Source organism: Rhyacophila brunnea, unplaced genomic scaffold, assembly GCF_057557595.1.
Source record: "Rhyacophila brunnea isolate RB1 unplaced genomic scaffold, BYU_Rbru_1.0 scaffold_56, whole genome shotgun sequence".
Lineage (NCBI taxonomy): Eukaryota > Metazoa > Arthropoda > Insecta > Trichoptera > Rhyacophilidae > Rhyacophila > Rhyacophila brunnea.
The window spans coordinates 1,303,319-1,326,516 of NW_028233235.1; the positions used below are offsets into that span (position 1 = coordinate 1,303,319).

The following is a 23,198-nucleotide window of genomic DNA, read 5'->3' on the forward strand; positions in this document are numbered from 1 at the left end:
ACACGTTATTTTATTTTTTTTTATGTTAAGATACTGTCACTGATATATTTTTATAACGTAAGCTTCTTACATTGAGAGATGAAATAGATGTTTTTTTCCGTAAAATTTACGGCTAAAGGAAAAATTTCAGGTTTTAATATATATTACTTAAATAATTTGTGTATATTTCATCACGGACCAACATCTATAATGAAGTATTTTTTGTATTTAACTAATTTTCTTATGTTATATGGTGATAATCGGTAATTTTTCACATTATATATATGAATAAATGAAAAATATTACCAAAAAATGACTATAATATATTAGTAGATTGTGTAAACTATCTAATGAAATTTTTGTATCGTATAGAAACATAAAATTCTATCGCTATATTTTCAACCTCCTTTATAACATCAAAACTGCTAAATCATACATTGAATGCACATGTTTTAAGTCTTTTTCACATCATATATAATAATTAATGATTATCTGTACCATAAAAACACATCTGATCTTGCAATATTTTTTTTAAACATAAAAAATTCTCATTAGTTAAATAGATTTCTTATATTGCATATTTGATCCATATAATTACAACTCTTCTTTTAATTTAGAAACATCCAGCTAAATCTGTTATCAAAATTTATAAGTAACACCATTTGATGGAGGTTTAATGATAAATCTATGGTAGAAATCTGCTTCAAAAATATTTTTTTTACGGTGAAATGTTATTATTTCGTTTTTTATAGCTTTTCAAAAAATTCTAATCGAATTTACTTTATTTATTTATGTTTTACTTCTATTACTTTTTAGGAAGTTCGCTTTATATACATAGGAACTATTGCTTAACTGCTGCATCTCTCTGTGGGACTCCTCCAGCACTTCTTGTCACCCGTAATCACCGTGGATTGGGCCCTTTCTCATAGGCGGCAGTCATTATGTGGAGGGAATGAGATTCTGTCTACTGTTCATCGCTACAAGTTACAAGCTACAACCACACTCTACACTTACCTATATCCTTGCTGAACGGTGTGGGATCTTTTTCAATACTGAAGGCACAGTTCAACGGCTTACACAGCAACCTCCTTTTTGTAATGGCTTGTCAGTGCTTTATGGTTTATCTTTTATGGTCCACTGGCCGCCCCCTTGGGTATTTTTCTTTAGAGTAAATTCGTTTCGGAAATTAGTGGGGTGGGTGGAAATGGAACCCGCGACCCCTGACCTAGGGGTCAGACTTGTAAACCACTCAACCACACCACCCTATAGCTTTTCAAACAAATATTTTATTTTATTTCTGATATCTACATAAGAAGATAATACAACGTATACAAAGTAAAATTATAAAAATCTCTAAACTCGATTACAATTTATGAAGATAAGATATTACATGTCTTGTAAAGGAAGAAATATATCTAGTGGAACTGATATATTTAGATTATATTCTTCTGGATTTTGTTTTTATTTTAGGTGTGGCTATGTCTAGTGATATTTATTACAAAACCAAATTTAAAACAGTTTTATTTGGTTTAAAATAGACTTTTTAGTGGTTATTTTTTTAAATATTATTTTTAAATATAATATGAAACTCGAATTTGAATAAAATAATTGCATTTAACAATAAAATACGAATACAAAAATCTTTAAAATATTTCAATAATATATCAAGAAATTCGCAAGAATAATATTAATGAAATAGGATTTAAATCACAATTTTTAGAAAAATTTCTAAATTTATCAATTATAAAATTATTTGATTTCAATAAGTTACAAAGATGCCCTAGCCAATATTTTTATATATGTTAAAAAAGTCAAAATATTACTATGAAAAGATAATTTATAAAATAGATAACTAGTTTAAATGGTTTTGAAAAATGTTAAGGGAAATAAACTGCAGTAAAATATTCAAAGAATTCACATATTAATTTAATTTCTGAAATTATAAGGATTTCCTTAATTTATTTTTTAGGCTTAGTTTTTAGCAACTTTTCGATGAATCATATAATGTAGATAGCTAAGATATGTCTTCCCTATTTTAGTTAACAAAACTAAGTAATTTTTATGCAATTTTTAGATTTATAAATATTAGAATAAAAAAACAATGATTAGATTTTCTGATGACAATGTTACAGTAAAACTAAAATTTTCTGGTCAAAAAATTTTAATATAATGTCGAAATTATACCCTTATATATAAAATTAGCGAGAATCACCAAAAAAATAGATTATTAATTTATATTTATCATTTAAATTGGAAAAAATATATAAAGTGGGTTTTAAGAGCACATTTTATTATGATGATTTAGACATTAGAGAGGGCATGCATAGGTGCACAAAAGCACACTTACATCTAAAAATAAACCTTTTTTTTGTATTTTTGTAATATGTCACTGATACATAGTATTAGAATTAAAAAAAGCATTATTGATGTAAGAAAACAAACTAGAGAACACGTAGTATAAAAGAAAGCAAATAGATTAGAAAAAAATGTGTTATTAAAAATACATGGGCTTCTTATAATATTTAAGCAGATTAATTATACAACATAATTGAAATTATTATTGTAGTTTAATGTAAACCGAATAATATTTTTAATAAACTAAGTGTTCTAAAAATATTTGAAAGATAAGTAAAGCGGAATATAAATAAAATATGGGATTTAATATATGTGTTAAATTTATCGGAACTTAAAAACAATAAGAAAATAAAATTAAGGGTATTATTTTGAGATGTATGTGTATTTGTGTATATAAAGAACAATAGATGCCAAAAAAATTCAAAACTGATTTAAGTATTATAAAGACAATAGAATTTATAAAATATTATGTATTCATGAAAATTTGGGTATGTTAAGTATACAGAAAGATTGAAAAAGGCTATTATAAATTTACAAAGCGTAAAATTTTGTGCTAAAATTACTAAACTTGGTTTAATTTGTATAACCTAGACATTTATGTTTTTAAAAACACTTTTGAAAGCCAAAAAACGGTAGGACTAAAACATCGCCGCGTAATATTTAATTACGGGAATAAAAGACGTTTTTTATCTAAAAAATGGCCAGAATGGCTATGATTAAGTTTTTTATTTTTCTATTATTATTTTACTAAGTTAAATTTAAAAAAAACTGAATTTTTACCATTACTTATGCTACAAAAAACATAATTTTATTTCGGAAATATATAATATGTTTGATGTTTTAAAATTAACATAAAGAGTTGTATTTTTATGGATTTTTAGCAAAAAAAATCATTATATTTCAATCTATTTTAAAATACCATAAATAGTATATCCTCATTCTATCATATAAACATAAATATTTATCACTTATGATACATTAATATCGTGTGCACTGCAAGACTTATTTCACGCTACAAAAAAAACATGTTTATCCATTTTCCATGTTTTATTTTTTTTTCTTATTCAATTATATTTATAGTATCATCCACTGCAATATAGAGAATAATAAAACTATTAAACTCATGCATAAACCCACCTCATACTAATGCATACTACGCATAAAATATATTTAGTTTCTATTATACTGATTCGATAATAAATTTTTAATGGTTCTTAGCAAGTTTTTGTGCCCTCACGCTTAGTTAGAGAATATTGTAGTTTTTGCACACGAAAAAAAATTTGAATTTTTATTTTTATATGACAGTTCATCTTTAAAATTCTACAAAGCAAATATTCGTGTCAAATAACTATGTTTTTTTCGAAAAAAACATCTGCATGAATACGTATTTACAAGCGAATTTTAAATCTCTATATTTTTTGTGTGTTGATATATTTGAATAAATATTTTTTGTGCAAAAAATCCATAAAAAAAAGATGCTGCCTGTATGCAAAAAAATTTAAGTTTTAGTTCAATAAACTATCCAAAAAAATCATAATTCATACAAATATTAGATTAGACAGCCGTTTCTAATATTTATGTAAAATATTCAAAATTTTTATTTCTGTATATCATATATACTTTTGAATTAATCTAATGACACCAAAAAAATTAATATTAAATGGATTTTTTTTTGTATCGATCGAATATAATACCTCTGAATAGATATACTAATAAATTATGTAGGTTTTAAATTCAAAGTTTAAGATCATCTATTGATACAATACATATCCACTTTTTATAACAACATCGTTTTAGAGAGATTTACTATTCGTGTTACAGTTTTAAAGGTATCAAATTATCTTTTTTACATTTCGAGTTATAATTTTACTTTATTTATATTTATTCTGGCTTTGTCTATGCAGAATCATATTTTATGTATTTTGTATTGTACTTAACATAATTCCTTGATTTTCACAATTTTTTTTATAAATGTTGAAGCATGCCATGAATTTTATATTTTATAAACGTATGTGAGTGTGCAAAAAAAACTCTTATACTCATACATTGAGAAGTTAAGAAGTAATGCAACAGCATAGATATCTTACATAAATTTTCTTATTTAAAAAAAGCGTATTTATTGCGTTTAAAACGAAAGATTCTTTATAATATAAAAACTAATAATTATTAGTTCTTCGCTCTATAGTGAAATCTAAAGTTTTGCTTGATTGATAAGAGCAAAAATAAGATATAAAAAAACCACACTTTTACTGTGTAAAATTTTCTGAAAGTTTTAGCTTTAAATGTATAAAGAATTTGAACTTGATATTTTGAATGAATATAAACGTTGGCTATGTTTTTATATTACAGTGTAAAGATAATGATGATTATAATCTTCTAAAACATTTATTGGTTTATAAATACAAAAAAATGTGTTTGAAACTTCTTTTAATTGATTACAGCCCATAAATGTTTGCTATGCCAATTGTTATTATGAGTAAATTTATCTTTATATATAGCTACACTTTATTGAAATCTAAAAGGCTTAAATCTTCATTAGGTCTTATTTGGCTGATTTACAACTTATAATTATTTAAAATGTCTATTTAGAATTAATGTGATGTTGTGAAATATATTATGCTTATAATAGCTTAAATTTGCAAAAAAAAAATTTACATTTATACTTTGTCTATAATCTTACAAAATGTTGCTTAGGGTATCTTAAACAAAGTTTGTATATGATCAAAACTTAATTTTCAGATTTGTATTGTTAATATTTAATAAACTATATTTAGCTAGGTATAATTCAATCAAACACAAAATTATTAGATAATTTTATAAATACAAAAAAAAATTGTTTTTCCATAAAAATTATAAAGAAAAGACTTAAGAAGACTTTTGAACCATTTACGTAAATCACGTAAATATGGTGTCTGTATATCCATAATTTTTAATTCTACATGAATTTAAAAATCCTAATTGAACGAAAAAAACTAAGTGATTGTTTAAGTGGCGAATTCATTCTAAAGAAATATAATTTAAAACATATATCAGCAAATTTGCATTTTTGTGCAAAAAAAATACAAATAAATTCATAGTCATTTATCATATTAGGTTATAAGAAATGAAGTATAATAATAAAGAGCTATAAAAGCTTTTGAGTATATTTTATTACGTATGTTTATATATTGTGGCTCTATTATATATAAAAAATATTTTTACGAGTACAATAGAAAAACATAGAATTACTCGCACATATTTGATTTTCTACACCTAAAATAATATTTTAATATAACTTTGCTGAAGACTACTTATTTTATCACAAAAAATACTTTCAAAAACCAAAAAAAATTAAATATCAATCTAGTTATTTAATTATTTTTGTTTTTAAACATATTTTTTTAGCAACAATCAATTTATTTTAAACTTACATTATACACTTATGATACCTGTTTTCTATTCAAAAAAATGTTTTTATTCATCGTGTTCGATGTTTTAAGACCTTGTTTTCTAGTTTTTTTAAAAAAAAAACTTACAGCATGACTTTTAAATATTTTATTTTTGTACTTTCATGTGTTTTTTTTTATTTTTTATGTAAAACAAACGCATAATGAATATCTAAAAATTATTAGAACTTTATATTTAATTTTTTTTTAAATCGATACATATTATCTCTAGATGCAATTTAAAAAAGATTTATAAGATATTGTTTAAACATATAATCTTTAAGACCTTAAACACTTTGGCGGTTTTTATAGACCTAAATTCATGATTTTTTTCTACTAAATATTGTTTTAAAATTTTTAATTACGATAATATTGTCCTTTTCAATCATTCATTATGCTTCTTATGAAGTAAAATAGACGATATTGACAAATAAATTTGTTATTTCACGACTCGATGTTTTATTACAAACACATACAGCTAATATGTAAAATTTTATCGTTATTTTAAATTATATTTTTTTCTTTTATCTCTATAGTTTTTATAACCTATTTGTTTAAGAAGTATCACATGTTGATCGTTTTATAAAAAAGTTTAAACTTTGCAGAAATTTTTAGGTACCATTTTTTTATGATTGCTTTAAAAACACTTTACTCATTTTATTTAAAAGAAAAGCTGTATATGGGTTAGATAATATAAACATATGTATAATATGACATCTAATGTTTTGCTAACTCTCAAATGAAAAATAGATTTCTGCATAGCAAATTGAACAAATGGAATTTTTAAATCAAATTTACTATTCGATTGAGTTCGGTCTCGTATGTAAAGAACTTATTGTATTATAATTTTGTTTTTTTATTCTATAACACCGTTTGTGGCCCTGATATAAGATTTATAAAATTATTGAATTATGCCTTTCTAGAAAGTTAATATCAGATCATATATATTAGTGATGGAGATAGCATAGTTTAGAATTAGCCATAGACTTGTAATCACGCAATTTATCTATTTAAGGCCTAATTTTTCCTGTGAAATATGTTTTAGCGCAAAAACTAAACTTTAATAATATTACAGATTATATATTTACTCTTTCAAGCACAAAATCCTGACAGTCTTCCTTAATATATCTTCTACGCCTAAATCAGTCTTATGGTTAATATTATTGTTTTTGCAACTTTTTTTTCTTTCCAGGCATCCAGATCCTAGCTACGACTTGTGGTATTTTTATCAACAAAATTTTCATGTTATAACAGACCCGGTATTTTAAATAATAGGTTTTTCATATTTTACTTGTTTTTATTGTATAAGAAATTGCTGCATATTATTTTGTGGTCTATATTTTATTTAGATACGAGTTTAAAAACTGAAAAATATTAAATTTTCAAAATGTTTACTTTATTGTAGTAAAAATTATTTATAAGAATTTATGTGCGAAAAATGTGGTTTCTTTGCAAAAATATCATATTCGTCTATATTTAATGGATAAATTAAAAAAAATTGAATGGGGCGTTCTATTTTTTATCACTGAATAATCACATCTGATGAACGAAAATTTTTTTTTTATATAGTAATGTGAGTCAACTCTCTCTTTTAAATACAATTTATAATTACCATTATAACTAATTGAAGCTTTCATTTTGAAGATAATAGAACAATATATTTAAATTAATTTGATTTTTTTAACAAATTGCTCACTGTGTTAATATAAGTTTCTAGGAGTTAATTATTATTCTACAAATAAAAAATCCCCCTAGATTTTTTTACATCTTTCAAAACGAATCGGATATAATAAGATAAAAATTTTTTAACATTGCATTAAAAAATTCTCATCTAATTTACTTTATTTATTTATGTTTTACTTCTATTACTTTTAGGAATTTTACTTTATTCTAATAGGAACTATTGCTTAACTGATGCGTCTCTCTGTGGAGCTCCACCAGCACTCATTGTCACCCGTAATCACCGTAAATTGGGCCCTTTCTCATAGGCGGCAGTCATTATGTGAATGAAATGAGATTATGTCTACTGTTCATCGCTAAGAGTTACAAGCTACAACCACACTCTACACTTACCTAATTCCTTGCTGAACGGTGTGGGATCTTTTACATTCTGGAGGCACAGTTCAACGGCTTACACAGCAACCACCTATTTACCATGGCTTGTCAATGTTTTATGGTTTATCTTTTATTGTTCACTGGCCGCCCCCTTGGGTATTTTTATTTAGAGTAAATTCGTTTCGGAAATTAGTGGGGTGGGTGGAAGTGGAACCCTCGCCTCCTTACTCTGGGGTCCGACTTGTAAACCACTCAACCATACCACCTTAACATTACAATATTAATAAATTTTTTAGATGTGCTTGGTATTCAAAACACATTTTACAAGCTAGAAATAAGTTAAAAATTATTTTTTTATTTTTTTATAGAGTAAATCCTACCCTATCACAGAAGTCTATTCCTCCATCGCGATCGCTAGCACGGTATGAGAAGAATTTTGATATTTCTGGCCCGAGAGCTTCATAAAACAATTGTTTGTTCTTGATGAAATGCTTGATAGCAATACGCAGAATCTCTTTTTCCTTATCTTTTGCTTCTGCTGTAACTGTTTCATTAATAAAAGGACACGCTTTTCCTAGCGAGCATAAATTATTTGTAATTTCTTTGTCATAAAATATTTTTAGAGTTCGATCATAAAAAATAGGTTCACGAATAATAATATCATATTTTCCACGAATTGACATGAAAGCAGGCGACGCAATATCGTATATTTTAAGTTCGTGAGTAAAATTTCTGTATCTAGCCAATAAGCTAATCATGTGAAGATCTTTTATGGTTGATCTCATTAATTTAGCACTTTCGAGATCTTCTGGTTTCATTTGTCTAACATAATCATTTAGATCGTCCATTTCAGAATCGATTACGCTATAGTCCACAACAGTGTTTCATAAATCAAATATAACAAAGTCCTCTTTTAGTTCTTCACTTGTATAAAAATCTTTCTTTTCTTTTACTAAATCTTTGAGCTGTGCTTTTTCATCGTCACTGAGCTCTACACAATCATTCAAATTTACTTGTTTTATATTTTTTAACATTTTAAGCGTTGGTAAACATTCGATGATTCTTTTCAACGTATCTGAATTGGCAACCAGGCCATAAATTTTCTTGGGTTCCATGTATAGCTTAGATGCTGCATTTGAAGCTTTCTGAAGGACTTTTTTGTCCTCAATGAGATTATTAATAAGTGTGCTAATTTCAGAAACTCGATCTCGCTCTTCTGGTGTTTTATTAGACTCTTCCGCTTCAATTTTCTCTTTTTTTGTTTTATCATCTTCATTTATTTCCTTTTCAATGTCAGACCATATATTATCGAATTGTATAGCATTCGCAATTTTTTGTGCACCATCAATCTCGGGTTGTTTGAAACTTATTAAATCGATTTTTTCTTGTGTTTTGATAATTTTAGAAAGTAGTAGCTTTAATTTTTGCTCTGAAACATTGTCGTAGCCGTAATTATTTTCCTTTACTTTTACTTTTTTGATTTTAATTTTTATATCCTTTTCTTTTTCTTGCACATCTTTATTTCGCATATTTTTGCATATTTCAATCCCGGCAAAACAAAGTAGTCCTCCTCCTATTAAAATCAAGCCGGTAATAATTAGAATTTTAGTTTTCATTTTAATGGGGTCTCCTCCAATTTTATTTTATAAATATTGATAGGACATTTTAGGAAAAATCTAAATTGAGATATGAAAATGTATAATAATTTATTTCTAGAAGCTCAAATACGTATAATTAAAGACGTAATATAAAAAATATTCTAAAACAGATGCAAGTCGATGTTTTGCAATATTTTATTTGGGTAATTTTGAGATATTGGATTCTAACTGTTCCTACATGGCAAAATTAAAGAACTATTTTGTCCGACGATTGCCAAATTTAAAGTTGAAAAATTAATATACACTATATTTTTTTAATAAGCTTTACTAAGTAAAATAAAATGCATAGGATAGCTTTGACGCTTTCTGTATCTGTATGTATTTTATTTTGATGTTAGATTTTTATCACATTACAAGTGAATTAATACGTTGAACTAATCTGATTTTAATGATATTTTGAATCTATAATTTCATAAATTTTGCTGCTTTATACATCAATTGGTTTTTGTAAATTTTTGGTACTACTAGATTTTGTAAAAAAAAGTAAATACATTTGCTAAGGCATAATAAAATCGATTTTAGGTGTTTTTATAAGAAAAAAACAATGAACCATACAGCTTTTATTTTTTATTAAGTTTTGCTTTGTTTAAAATTAGACAAATTGTACAAAATACATCTTTTATTTATTTTTCAATAACGCGATAACGGTTTATAAAGCATAATAAGATAAAGTTTATTGTATTAATTATGGGTTAAGTTTCTTTTTATCAATTTTATCCATTTAGACGTAGTCAGCTCATTGGGAATATTGCACAATCATGATGCATCTTTTGAGACCTTCTTCTCTCAAATGAGACTAGTTAACTTTTTCACGATAAATTTTATAATTAATGTTTTAAAAAAATGTTTTTCTATTAAATTTGCATATAAATCATAAATAATTGTGTTTTCTAATCTATGGGATTTGTATTGAAAATCATTAACTGATATAAATGATGTCAGTATACGAAAAGAATGGCATAAATTAAGGTTATTGCGTTTCTAATGATCAAAAAAATTCGTTAAATATATTTTTACTGTTTACAGAACTTATCATGATGATACAAAAAAAAGGTATATTTTACAATTATAAAGATAGATCTAGCATATTTAATTCAATTATAAAATATTCTACGGTAAATTTAAAATATTTATAGCCCGATTACACATTTAACCAAATATTTTTATAAATATTTTAGCATGATAAATATAAGATATCCACTGGTAAGCGTTTATTTTGTGAACTTTTATTCATAATAAGATTAAAAAAAACTTATCATTAAGCAATATACCAGATAATATGGAATTTTTATTATTGCCAAATTTTCTCCTTTTTATAAATCCATCCTACTTTGCTGCATTCAGCTTATTGAAAATATCGAAACTCTTTTTTGTATCTTTTAACACCTAACCTTGATCTATCTTCGTAAACTGCTCATCTTCTGACAAATATTTCAATTAAAGTGTCTTGCGAAGTGAGAGGGCTTGCATGGATTGTTCTCCTTCATCTGGAATTTTCAACTCCTTAGTATATTCTTATCAGGATTTTGTAATCACACCATCCCAAGTCATACATTCGTAATATTTTTGTTTTCAATTGATGGATTAAATCAAGTTCATTATTCAAGATGCCATACTTTCTATATTTCTCATTCTCAACAACTATCTGTTTTTCGAGGCTAGTTAGAGCTTTTCAATCAAAGTGATAATAATTTTCTATCGTTTAACAAGATATCTGATCTATTTTGTTTGATAAGCATATCCGTTTAAATTCTGGTATCTACACTTATGTCAATATTTATATGTTCGAAGATCTCTTGTACTGTGTAGTTTCTGATATATTTGATTTTCTTGAAATTGTAAATTCTTGATTGAAGATAATATAGACATCTTGTGATTTCATCGTGCCTTTGCGTATAATAATTCCTTATATTTTCTTAAATCTCTTTTTCAGAAGATATTTTGTTTATAAGGCTTCTTTAGAGGGTGGGCATTTGTCCTCTAACCTAAAGACACATTTTTGTTTTAAATAAAATGGTATTTACCTTCTTCGCTTGGTTTAACTTTTTCGTCTTTTAACTTCCTTGAAAATTTAACGACACGAAATATATCATGACTTTATTATTTTAAAAGGTTTTTGGGGCAACGGTTTTTCCTTTATTTTACAGAATAGACTTTACTGTATCGGATATTCTAATTATTTAAATAAAAATCGGCTGATCGTTTAAAGTTAAAGCACTAAAAATTCAAAAGGTTATTCATTTTATAGATGTTTTGTTGATTATCTAGGCACAAAAAATGCATTTAAATTTTTGGCCCGGGTTTTGATGTATTTAAAAGCAACAAATATCTTGATTAGTTTTTAGTCACTATAATTGAAATTTGAATATATTTTAAAATTCATCCTAGACACATAAAAATGAAATCAAAATTTATCACAATATATTAAAATTCGAAAAATTGCTTATTTTTTATTTATTTATGTGGCTATTTTATCAGAGTATAAACAGAACCTTTGCATGCTTTAAGAATTAAATTATAAAATTTAATGGAATTAACATTAAATGAAGAGTTTTTGCATGTTTATAAAATATTTTTATTACTTACTTGAAAAGATTCTATAAAATATATAGGTAGATCTAAAATAATTTGTGCTAAATACTAGAAATTTCTATAAATTCTACTTTAAAAATTATCAGAAATATCTAAAATTTATTATGATTAACCATAAATATTATACATGCATTTTTATATACTTTGTAGGAGGTCAATATTAGTTGATATAGCTAATCAAGAATATTGCATAATATTCGTTAAAGACCCTCAAGAACACATGTTTGAATTTAAAAAGACACCCTTATTAATTAAAAAAAAATTTGACTTTAGATCTATCTTTTAAAGAATTAATTATTTTTTTGGCTTCTTTAAAGAAGTTTTATTTTTTGAATGTTTATTATTTAATGTTATATTCGTGCTCGAATGGACCAAATATTATGTATGAATTCTAGGATATTATATATATTTTTTATATTTGGCGCTGGCTGTATTATTTATAAATTAACTACCCAAATAATTTTTCGTATTGTTATTAGATCTCATGAAAATTTATTGTGCCAAAAAATACTATTTATTATTTACTTCTATAAAATTAAGTTTAGGAATATAAGATTCTTAACAATTTACGTTATGTGTGGTGAGTGAAGATTTTTTATGATGAAAAATCAATATTTACCCTGTAATATATATGATTTAATATATATCTTGAAATTTATATAGATTTAACTAAATAAAAAATCAAAGGTCAATAAAAAAAATTGTATAACATAGACATGCTTATATAAAAGATTAAAAATCCTTAAACTTGAATTGATGCATTTTAAAGCATATATTGCCATAAAAATAGTATTAAAATAATTATTTATTTAATAAATCTTTTAAAAAGGTTAATTTTAGTAGAAGGTTTGTTACTTCCTTTTTTTGGTAATCTTACACTATCTATTAATAATCCCTATAATTAACTTTGAAACACCTTCTCTCATTTATCGTTCGTGCAATGCATAAAATCTTCTGATTTAAATCAGAAGATGACTTGATGGAATTGCCTTTTATTTTTTTTATAGTAACCATTGCGGTATCGAAATTTCTGAATAAGAAACAGAAGGCTATCCGATTAAAACTCAAATTCTTATGCAACCGAGTATAAAATACAGTATTGCATTTTATTTCTGTGTTTTTAAGTTTTTTAAATGCAAAGCTATTTGGTGAAACTTTTGATTATTGATCGATCATGTTGAAAATGAAACATAAAATAAAAACTATAATTTCTAAACACACACATACTTATTTCTAGCATTTCGTAAAATTATATTGCATTATTTTTGCAAAGACCTCACATTTTTAATTTAAGTGCTACAAATAAGTAAGCTGTCAAAAATTACAACAAATTTACTTTAATAAAAATTTTTTATAACTTGAATAGCTGTCATTTATGTTTCAAAAAATATTTGTTTTTTGAATATATAGAAAGGTTACATCTCATCGTAGCACTGCCGATTAATAACATATATGAATTAATACAATTTTTTATATCATATAGTAATGTATATGAAGAATCTACATATTACTTTTAATCCGTTTTTCTAATTCTCTAAATTTTATATATAAAATGAATTAATGTGGATTTTTGATATATTAAATCTTAATAATCTTGTTAGCAAATAAAATAGAAAATTTTATTATTTCTTGCTGTTATTTATATCGGTTTTACTTTAAGGAAACTGCATCAAATTTATATTAATATATGATAATGCAGTTAAAATATAATAATGATCAACTAATATTGTGAAATAGACCGCAAATTTGCTATCATAATATATTCAGATTTGTATTTTATAGTTTATATTATAAAATAGAATATGTAGAAGAAAAAATGATAACACCAAGTTACTCACAGAAAGAAATATAAATTATCTGCGGTATGTAAACTTAAAAAAATATATAGGATATATCAAAACACCTATGAGAGAAAACCAACTTTTTTAAACATATGAAAGATTTTTAAGTCTATAATATAGATTATTTTAATTTCTATTCGAAGTAAAGTATTCAATTGCCAAAGTTATAGTTTTTTGGAATTTATTCGAAACAAAATTTTTAGATTTTATTATATCTTAGAATTGTATTTCAAATTGATTAAATGTTTTTTCGTAATATTTTTCAGATTTCTTTTATGCACTGTACGTTTAATTGTTGGGCTCGGATATATAAAAAAAATCTTTGTTGGAATTTGCAATTTTTTAAAAAAAACTGTATGTTTTTATCATTAAGAAAATCGTATCTTATATGGCTATGCTGTTTTCATTGGTTGTGCCATTGTACGCATAACTTACTTTTAACCAAGCGCTGCCTGTATTTTATGCAAAATACACCCCAAATTCACATAGGTTGGGATTAAAAAAGCTGTCAAAAGTTAAGTTATATAATTTAACTCGTTAATGAAGGTATTGTGTGATGAAACATAATAAAAATCATAAATATAGTTTTCGTAGCATTGTAAAGCGCATTTAAACTTTACATTATACAAACGGTGTATATATAGAATAATTTGCCTCATTTTGCGTATGTTGGGGTCTATCTACTTTTTTTTCATATGCAACATGGTATATATAACCATATTTTCTATTTTAAAATACGATTTCTAATTTAAAAAAAGCAAAAATGTGCTAATTTTAGCTATTGAGAAAAATTTTGCACAAACTCCGATATAAATTAATAAATGGTAAAAAATTAACCTTTTTAACGTGAATCCATATTCTTGCAAAAGTTTTAAACCATGTTATTTTGTAAGTTCATTAACAATAATTGTGTAAATAGCCACGGCCTTAAAACAATTTCGTTTCAGCACTATTTTTATTTTGATCGGTTTACATAAATTTATTTTCGAAAAAAAAATTTGCTTTTTTGAATTTCTACATCTTTAAAACATTACCATCTAATATAAAACACTGCCTGCATACAAAAACGTGTATTATTCGCCATTGAACATCAAAGCAACAAATTTATATATTTAAATAGCATTTTAAAATATTATATTCGTTCTGATTCTGATTACAGATTATTAAGTCATATAAAATTCTGGTTTTAGTCTAATAAGGCATTTCATTGTATTATTTAGTCATTTCCATTATATCTTTCATCGACTTAGTATTTTTATAACTCGTTGTCTTCATATATCTGAATTATGTTTTTTGATTTCTAACGAATTTATATATAGAAAAATTATTTCAGGGCATTCAAAAAAAACTTTATTTATTTTTGAAATCGTATTTTCATGAAATAGTTTCTGATATAATATATGACTTCCTTTTCTAATTTATATTGATAATTGTCTTCTTATGCGTGTAGCAAAGCTATCTTTCTTCACATGGATATTTTCATCAACCTAAATAATTTCTGATAACATAATTGCATGCGTATTTGATGGATTGATCGAGAGTTTTGTATTTTTAAAAATTGAAATTATCGCACCAATATAAGTTTATATAATATATCATTCCCTCTATTTTGTTTTTTCTTTTTTTATTTTAGAATCCATTCGGAAAATTTTTAGTTTGGAAACTGTCTTTTCTATTTTTTTTAGGCAAGGTCTTATATAAAAAAAAGAAATATGTAATTTATTCTTTATTAAATAGTGAATTTGATATTAGGTTCTTATTATGTGCATATATATAGAGGTTTTTGATGCATGTATTGATATTTTAGCCAAAAAAATCTTTTAAAAATACAAGTCACGAATCTGATAGTAATCTATACGAGAATATATATATTGCATAAACTTTAAAATATATAATTTATTGTAAATTTTCCATGATTTTGTTAACAAATTTAATTTAAAATAATATTCGCTATAAATAAAGGTTTAATTGGTTGGAAAATAAAGGTATTTCGGCTAATGAATGTAATTTGCAATATTTTTTTAATTACTTTGAATACGTACTAGATCTGTTATTACGAATACTATTCCCAAACTAATATTGTTTATCGTATACAATGTTTGTGAGCGTAACACTGTGACGTAATATTATAATATCTAATGCCTCATTTTCTCCACATGTAAACCCTGGAATAAAAATAAAATAACGTATTAGCCAAAGCTAATCAAGTATTTGCATATAACCATTATTAATCTTAAAAAAAAATTTATACTTTTTATTATGTAATTTTATTACGTGAATGCTATCGATCTTTTATGAAAAAAAGGCGTGTTTATAAAGATACATTTTTACTTTTTTATTATAAATAGCACGTTAATCTGCTGTTTCAAATAAAAAAGAGGCACAATTACCAACTTTCAATCTTTACTATATACTTTTTTTCTGTATGTTATTTTTTTGAAATTTCACAATAACATATGAATATAATGATACGGATCTTCAGATTTTTATATTCTGTTACTATGACTTTTTTCTGTAATGAATATCCATAAGTAGTACATTCAATTTTTATATTTCACTGTGTCATACCGTTGTTTTTTCACATGAAACGTGTAGATTTGTTCTTATACTATAAAATATTTAAACTTAATGAAATCTAAAACTTGATTAATATATAAAAGCGAGATGTTTTTGATTTAATTGCGACAAAGAATGTGCTTACGATTTCAATTTCTTTTAAGAGTTTAAAATAATAGAAAAATTTCACATATACCTAAGACATATATAGAATGTGAATTTTTTTTTCATGTTCTTTGTAAGATTTACTTAAGAAAAACATATAAGAAAGAGTCTTTCTTATAAAATATTTTATTTGTAAAAATATTTCAAAACTAAATTATCATAAGTTTTCATTCTGGTGATTTCTTACAAGCCTGAACATTTCAATGCATGTATGTCTCCAAATAAATATATTTTAAGCATAAAAAATACATCCTATGAATTATAAATTTTTAATTTTTACATTGACTTATTAAGATGTTTTGTTTAAGCTCTTACTTTTACCTATGTTTATATTCTGTAATTTATACAAATTTACTCGTTTAAAAAAAAATATTTATCAACAGCTTTTTATTTGCTCCCCTCCAAACTAAAAGATTTTACAAATCATAACTTCAATTGTATTTTTATTTGAATTTTTTATAGTTAACGAATGCCATAAATTATTAGATACTTTGTAAAAAAAAATTATTTTTATTTTATGTAAAGATGGCTTTTTTTTGTCTATTGTGAATAAATATGCTGAATATGTAGAAATAAAAATATTATACGGCTTAATATATACCTAATACAGTTAAACTTAGTTTATTAGATTATGAGTGAATGTATACACATACTGCTTTTTTAGTCACTAAAAATATTGACGACTTTAATAATATAAGAAGAAACTTTTATAGAACCCGTAATTATGACATAAAATTTTTATATAAAAACATCTGAGCACTCTCATTCTTAAATATAGCATATGAAAAAAACACAAAATATAGGTTTTTTATACATAAAATTGTTTCCCTAGAAGTTGTAAAAATCGCCATAAAAGTAATCTAATAAAATATGGTGAAAGGATTTTGATATTTTTATTTATAGAACAAAAACTTAAAATTTTTTTGCAAGATGAAGTATTGTGTAAAAAGGAATTCATCTGTAAAGAAGCTTCATAGTTACCACATTTAAATATAGCAGACGTTATTTACAATTGCAAAACGAAATATTACAAAGTTTGATTCCCTCATAAATTTATCCATTAAATGCAAACATAAATGATATCTTCGCCGCAATCATAATCGCCTAATAACAGAGAATTTTATGGCAATAGAAAAGTATCAGTGAGTTTTTAGAAGATTTTAAAATTATTTGCTGTCTTTTTGAGCTTAATGTTAGTTTGGAATCAGCCAAACTACATTTGATACATTTTCATGGCTTTGTTTTTCTATTGGATATTCTAAAAATATAGTTTTAAATTTATAGAATTTGTTGTCATGGATCTACTCTTTATAGATTATGTAGTCGTTGTTATATTTCTATTGATCTTTATTGTTATTCTAGAAAACATGATAGATAATTTGAATAGCTTTATAGAATTTATATAATACTAACAAATTTTCATATTGTTTTTTCTTGTAAACAAAAAATGTAATTTCAAGTATGTTAATTACCATGAATCAATTTTATTATATCACACACCTTGTATTTTCATTTTTAAATATAGTTTTGATCTTATTTTCATGCTAACCAGAAAAATTGTTTAATATGAAGATTTTTTATGTTTTATGATTCAAATTATAAATGAACATTTTTTTAGGTATTAACAGCTTCATAGTATCATGTGTGATTATATATAATCAAAATGTTCACGAAATAGAAGAAAACTTTCCTCAAAGAAGATATCTTTACATAGGGGCTAAAACAATACACAAAAAATAAAATTGTGAAAACACAATAGTTGTAATGTTTTGAAGTATAATACATAGAAGCATTTTGTGAATAGTTGTAAAAAAATTATTCGTGCTTTATATTGATATTTTCGTTAAATTTTAAACAAATAAAAAGTTAACATTTTACATCATCAAAAAGCTACTTGGTGTTACATCATTCCCTCGTTCTGTTTTTTTAGGCCAACATTATTTACCTCAGCTTTTAAGCTAAAATACGAAATATTGTGAAATAAACACATCTTAAATATATAACTACATATGAATAAAAGGATACGCTAGTCTAGTTTTTTCGCAACTAATATTCTAAGATTAACAATTTAATTATATAGAATAGCTCTAGATACTAAAGTAAACGGTTTCGGTATCTCATTGGATGCCTACTAGTAAAACAATACTTGCATCCAGACTAAATATTAAAGAAAGCGCGAAGCTGACCATTCAAAAACAGATACATCATTATCATTTATTTTAAAATTATTACCTTTTCCCACCTGTACATTGCATCTTATCGTTCGAATTTTAAAAATGAATCCTACCTAGTTTTTAGATAACAGAGGATATTTGTGGAAATTTAAGGTTATAGTATAGAAATGTGTATTTTTTGATAAAGGTAAAGATCAGCAAGGACTGGAATAACAAATTTTTCAATTTTTGAATAGATAAACGCACTATGATAGACTTGTAGGGTGTATTTCAGTGCTTAAAAAGGGTCACACTTAGACTTTATAATATTTGGTTTATTTACATTCCTGCAATTTCAAATATTTAATTCTAATGTACTGTGAATGTGGTCATGCGATGGCGTTTTAAATCATGCAGCGGCGATTTATCATATTTTTGATCTAACAAAGGCGCCTTTACAATGCAATTGTTGGAATTCGAACACTATCCATGGTACTTTTATGGAGAGATGCTCGATGTGGTTTTTGATTGGTTTATTTTTTGGCTTTTAAATGAATAAGTTTAACCATATGCTATTTAATTGGAGTTCGATATAGAAAATCATGTATCACTTTTTAAATATACCCTGCTCTGTATTTATATAATGCCTTAATAAGATATGCAAAGCTTATTTTAAACAATTCGATATAGCAACGATTCCATATTTTTTAATCCTTAAAAAATATGTGTTTAACTAAAAATTTCATTTCAAAGTAAGGTGCATCTACCAGAAGATTAAATCTCCCAATATTTGTATATATATTATCATGAGATGGTAAAAAATCAACCTTGATACTTGTTTTTTTTGTATTTCTAAACTTAAAACAATAATTTATAGCCAAGGTTTATATGATGATGTATAATTCACCCAAATCAATGATAAATACTCTAATATTTAATCGTATATATTTACCATTCTAAAGAAGAGAGTGATATTTCCACAGCTATTATTGAAAAAATTCTAGTATAAACCGAAGGAGCTATTTTATTTCTATAATGGGAATTTAAAATCTTAATACTTAGTATTATATGCAATATATTCATCATAAGAATTGAAGGAGAGGAATGACCATCCTCAAAATTTAAAATTCAAAGAAAATAAAATCCAAGAATATATAGATATGGAAATTGATCCCACGTATGATTAATACTTACGTAATGCAGCATAATTAAAGTTGTATATAAAAATTTATGTAATCACAATTTAAGTATTTATAATAATTATTTGAGATCAATCATATATACACTAAATCAAATTACAATTACTATGTAAATTCGTGAGCTCAGTATGGAAATATGCAACACATAATTACATCAATTATATTTATGGCTTATTCTGGTTTTTAACTGTTTATTGTATTTCGAAGAGAACTTTAGATTGCTCTATAGAACAGATTGGTTTTATTATTCTTTCCACCTCATCATGGTTACAATTTTTTTCAATGCACTTTTTTTTTCGATTGTTGTTTTTGGCGGGCTTCCTCAATCCTATCGTTTGCCCGTAAGTTTCTGCTTGTGTCGTTATTTCTAACTGAGATAAGCAACTAATGGTAAATTATATAATCTTCATCCCATAGTATTACGGAAAAGTTTATTCATTGAATGTAAAATTGCTATCAATCATTTAAAAATAAAATTGGCCGTCATCTTCAAAAACATCCATGGAGGGTATTGAACCCACGACCTTCGCTTTAGGAGAGCAACGCTCTGCCACTGAGCTACATGGATTGCGATCATTGAACAATCTATATTAAAATTACATCTAGATTATACAGAAAGAAGGATAGGCATAAATTAATTAATTCTTATATTTTGAATGCTATGACTTGGGATAGAGTGGTTACAAAATTCCATAAAAAATATGTTAAGTGGTTAAGAATTACAGACGAAGTAGAAGTTCCATGCAAGCTCTCACACTCCGAAATTCACTTGTACTCATCTCATTTGAGAGAAGAAGAGCATTGGATGAAGTTATATCTGGGATGGGTGTCAAAATATGCATCAAGGAGATGTGCAATATTCAAAATATGCTGACCACGTCTAGATAGATAAAATTGATAAAAAAAAATTTACCCATAAATAAATAAAACTTTATCATTCTTATAGATGCATCGAATCGAAATTTTTTCATTTATACATATCTTGTTAACCAATAAGATTTCGACCAATAATATTCAGAGTATATTTACAAAAAAAGAATCCGATATATTTTTGTTATATTTTATTCATAAATAGTTATTTTTTATAGAATAAATCTTGAATCAGCGCGTTAAGAACATGATGAAATTTATATACTTTTAAGGTCAATCAACATAGGTTACATTGTGAATTCGTTTTTTGCACCTAAAAAAGGGTCTATAATCTATTTTTTATTGTTTACTTGTCGATACTTAAATACCTACGATCATTATTTAAAATTAATTTTCATATCTTCGCTTATCAAATCATCTTAAAAATGAAATTATATTTTATATCGTTTCTTAGCAAAAAAACTTATTTATTGTGTTAATCGTCCAATAAAATTAAATAATTAATGATGTTAAAATTTTGTTAAAAGGTAGAATAATAATTACAAAAAGCTTTCTAAATTTATTAAATCATGTAAAACAAAGTATTTTAATGCTATGGCAAATATTAATATCCAAGTAGCAAAAATAAATGTTTAAGAAATGTATATTACATATAAAATGATTAAAAAAAAATGTAAATAATTGCAACGAGATTTTATTATTAACATTATTTTGTTTTTTATAAATAAAATAACTTCTCTTATTTTTATACCTTGAAATAAGATAGGCAAAAAGCATGCTAGATTACTATGTAATCTTAAAATTTACATGTTTTAAAACTATGCATTTCTAACCAATACAACTTTAAAATAAATACTATAATCTTAAAATTTGTTATAATAATAATTTTATTTAAAAATGGTCATATTAGAAATCTTAACAGAGAAATCGGGAATATTTTTACGCGCTGGTGGTAAACAATAATAAAATTTAAATCTTGGCATATGAGAATAGTCCATTGTTTTATAGGGGTTACATTACATTGATTATTTGACATACTCCATTGCTTTTCTATAATATATAATTATGTTCTAATATAAATATATTTATGCTAATAAAAAAAATAAGAAATAACAGCACTCATTTTTTTATTTAATTGTCGAAATTACATTTTATAACTATTTATAGAAATTTCATAGAAAACAAATAATTGCCAAAAAGTATATTTAAATTATAATACAAAATATATCTTTCTTTAATTTTATAGGGTAAAATTTTTTTGTTTTGATGCAATAAAAAAGCATTCTGCATGCCATATAAATTAATGTTTTTCAAACTTGATTTTAGATCGAAAACACAGCCAAAGAAAATATATATTTTTTTACAATTCCGGAAATCATATTTTTTAGTTAACAGTGCTTTTTTACTTCAATCCTGTCTTTCAACGACTTTTTAATTTTTATTTCAAATTTTATAGATTTTTTGTTCAAAATTTTAATATTTCTGTATAAATATATGTAATACATATACATTAGGTGCAACCGAGAAAACACTAACGTTCTGGGTTCATTAAGACTATTTTGATTCATTTTTCAATGTTATACATGACTATTATTTGATTTACCGTGTTGTTTATCCTTCTAAATCATGCATATTCAATATTGGTTATGAAATTATAATATATTGTATATGTTATATTCAATCTGACTGCATTTTAAACAAATATCAAAATTCACTTGTATCCATGCACTATAAAGAATTTGTAGAATTATTTACCTGGGTATTTATATACATAAAGTTGTTGGATTCTTAATGCAGCATAAATGGAATAAAATCTAGACGTTTCTATCTTCTTTCCTCATTAATATGCATCTTTTTTCATTTTTGAATATGTAAATTTTGTAAATATTGCACTAAATTGTGCTTTTTTTATTTATGCGCAAATCATGATCATTTTTATCTATTATTAAACTATAATTTGGTTCTATGAACTGTAGGTTTCTGCTTATAATTATATGTATTATTTTTTAAATATAAATAATCTGAAATTTTTACTTTTTAAAATTCGAATCCAATGTCATTAATCTATAGATTATTAAAAAAATTTCTTATCCAAGACTTTACTTCACATCCAGACTCTATTTTTTTAAGGCAACGATTACATAGAATATTGTGAAATTCTGAAGTTTAATTTGCTTTTTTAATCTAGAAATGAGGGAATAATTTGGATATTTTAAATGATTTTTCTGCTAAAACTTAGAAAAATTTTGATATCGAAAAACCATGAAAAGAAGAATGGAATAATTTTTGTATCTGTTCTATCAAAAAATGCGATAGATCATTGTGGCGTAATCAATAAGCCTATTCTACA

The 23,198-nt window shown here is 24.7% G+C and overlaps 1 non-coding gene across 1 annotated transcript; it reads right to left on the minus strand.

Annotated features, from left to right (window-relative positions):
* Positions 1-20,474: 20,474 nt before the first annotated feature.
* On the minus strand, positions 20,475-20,546 carry TRNAR-CCU (transfer RNA arginine (anticodon CCU)). Its single transcript has one exon. It is a non-coding gene; the product is annotated as a tRNA-Arg (tRNA).
* Positions 20,547-23,198: the final 2,652 nt, after the last annotated feature.